The 3,119-nt window shown below is 36.0% G+C and overlaps 1 pseudogene; it reads left to right on the forward strand.

The window, feature by feature from the left end:
• The window catches only part of LOC100946321, a 2,979-nt pseudogene extending 2,235 nt beyond the window's left edge, over positions 1-744 (forward strand).
• The last annotated feature ends 2,375 nt before the right edge of the window (positions 745-3,119 follow it).

Genomic DNA, 3,119 nt, shown 5'->3' on the forward strand with positions numbered 1-3,119 from the left:
ACCAAGCCAAATGAAGTGACATTTTGATGTCTCTGTGGAAATTACAGATTCAAAAGCTGATATTTATATATCTTGTTTAGTTGTTGAGTTAATGTTCAGAGGTTAATGATGCTAGCCGTTTTATTCTTGCCCATAAGTTCATCTTAGTTTCATCAGAATTGGTTGTGTAACTTATGGAGAAAAGGGTATACATGTGAAATAGATTTTGTATTTCCTTTCTTCTTAATCATTTATTTTTTAATTTCCTTTTTTTCTTAAAGAAGAACAGCGTAACCTTTCTACCTTTTGAGACTAATACAGATACACTGAAGCCCAAACCTAGAATTAAATCATCTTTACTGCTAGAAGTTAATTGACCGTGCTAAAGAGAAAAACAAAAAAGAGCCGAAAGCTTGATACATATCATTTAGTAATAGTTGTTACACAACTATTCAGATTTTATTTAGAAATCAACAGAAGAGAAGGTCTTACACTGAAACAAGCTAATGATTAAAAGTATTGTAATTTAAATTAGAATTTCTAAACCACTCCAAAGATTTACATGCCTCTTAGCTAATGTTGTAATTGTTATCAGATTACTTGGGTTCAAGTTCTTTCTTCTTTTTTTTTTTTGCAGTTTTTGGCCAGGGCTGGATTTGAACCTGCCACCTCTGGTATATGGGGCCAGAGCCCTACCCTTTTGAGCCACAGGCACCGCCCCAGGTTCAAGTTCTTTCTTCAAAGAGTCAATAGAGTAACATGGATTGAAGAAACTTTCCAACACTTGCCGTCTCTTGTTGCTGCTGTTTCATGAAACGAGATATTAAACGTTAAATTTTTAATTAAATGTTATAACTACTTCAGCAAATAAAATATTTCAGTGCTTACATTAGTCCTTACTTTTCTCAATTTTAAACACAAAAACTTACAGTTTCCATCATAATTTTTTTTTTTTTGCAGCATAGCCATTTCTTTTCTAAGTTCATTTTGTCCATTAGTAAGACTATTATCATGATCTTTCTCTAAGTCTTCCATATTCTGAAACACAAAAAGCTAGTTTAGTTACAAACTCCTCCTTTTCATCTTAGTAAGCAATTCATAAATGCCAAAATATCCACTCTAAAGGAGAAAACGTCACATATGAGTCAAATATTATTACAGCAAGTACAACAGTAGTATACTTTGCTTAAAGCCATGGGTTCATGAACCGTTAAGGTCAAGATGGAACAAAAAAAGAAAAAGACTAGAAAATCCTTCATCAATAAACCACAATTTTTAAAATTTCTATTATGCATTCCAAATATTAGGTATTAATCTGCTATTGATGACTAATAGCCAATGTGGCATGAATTCAGCAAGGGGAATAAAACGGTCTGCATCTTTCAGGTTATGACACACAAAAAGATTTCAAATTATGTTTTAAATCTTTACTACTCATTTAACAAATAGTTATAATCCAGCGCCTACCAGTAAAAAAGTACGATGTTAAGTGCTGTGGAGAAATGAAAATAAACAAAAATAACACAAGAATTTTATAATAGGAATGGAAACAACTTGCAGTGGCTATTTAGCAGAAAGTGGAGATTAATTCCAATTTAGTTGGCAAAAGAATAAGATATCAACAGATACAAAGGAGTTCAAACTATTCTGAGGAAAGAAGCCTGGACATACACAGGGATTTTAGAAAAAGCAATTATATGGTGAGGTGGGGTAATGAACAAATGTAGTAAAAGAAGCTCAAAAAGAGGGTCATCTAATGGGAAGCTCCTGAAGAGCTAATAGAATGGGAAACTACTAAGTTTTCCAAGAGGGAAGCAATATATTTTATAAAGATCATGTGTGGCAGATACATAAGGGATCGATGGCAAGACAGAGAAACTAGTTAAGAGTTTTAATGGTACATGCGAAGCATGATGAGGTCCTGAAGTAGGGTAGTACCAGTGGGAGTTAAAAGAAAGAAATAAGCATGTCAGAGGTGAAAATTATAGGGACTAGAAGCAACTGGATATGAAGGAATAAAGGTGCTTCAAGAATCAAAGATGATACTATATCTCCTATAGTAAGTAAAATTTAGTGATCGCATTTAGAAGAAACCTTTACCTAGTGCTTTATCAAACCTTCTCACCAATTAACAAATAGTTCTCTGGGAGCATTACACCAAGCTGACAAGTTCTCTACTTGGAAACACTCTGACAATAACTTTTGTGGCCAGGTGTGGTGGCTCATGCCTATAGTCCCAGCTCCTTGGGAGGCTGAGACAAGCGGATTGCTTGAGCCCAGGAGTTCCAGGTGCAGTGAGCTGTGATTGTGCCACTACACTTGAGCCTGGGAAGCAGAGCAGTATCCTGTTTCTTAAAAAAAGAACTTTTAAAATATTGTGTTCGTATACATTGATGTTAGTTATTTTAAAAATCTATCCATTTTAAACTATTTTATTAGTTTACTCAGAGTATCCCAATTCTTCTACAAGAGTTACATTTTAACAAGAGTATCTAAAATAATTTCCATAAAAAAAAAAAGAATATGCAGGAGGATTTCATTGAGCTTCTATGTAGTATGGATAGTTACTTAAAAGTAAGTATATTTCTACATGAACAAGGTCAGTGTCATTGTTGCAGGAAGACGAGGCCCAACGGAGAGAAAGAGCACCCAAACACCATAGTTATAAGAGGAAGGGCTTTATTCACAGGCCCGGAGCTTATGGCATAGAAGATTTCCAAATGGCCGCACACCCTGACTGGCTTGGTCTTTCCCTTTTTATTGACAATCAAAAAGTTCCACCCCACAGGCACCCTTCCCATTGGTCAGTTTGAATCAAGTGGGAGATGCTTCTCCAGCCCCTACAGAACTACAGGATTTCACAGAACTTAGAAATTTCCAAGTTCCAGGGAGTTAAGCCTATAAATTCCCAAGAGCTGAGTCACCATAGAGAGGGCCCTGCAGGTGCATCCTCGTGGTCTCCCTGAGAAGACCTGTTCTCCCGGACCTCGCCCCTCTCCGGTATCCTCTCTCATCATGAGCCACAATTTGCTAATATATACATATGTGTATGTGTGTGTGTGTGTCCACCTATAAATATCAATCCACATTAATCATCAGCTGTCTATTACATGTCTCAGCCAGCTCTCAGAATCGTAAGT

The sequence above is a fragment of the Otolemur garnettii genome, unplaced genomic scaffold (genome assembly GCF_000181295.1).
Source record: "Otolemur garnettii isolate 467f Iridium unplaced genomic scaffold, OtoGar3 scaffold00082, whole genome shotgun sequence".
In the NCBI taxonomy this organism is placed as follows: Eukaryota; Metazoa; Chordata; class Mammalia; order Primates; family Galagidae; genus Otolemur; species Otolemur garnettii.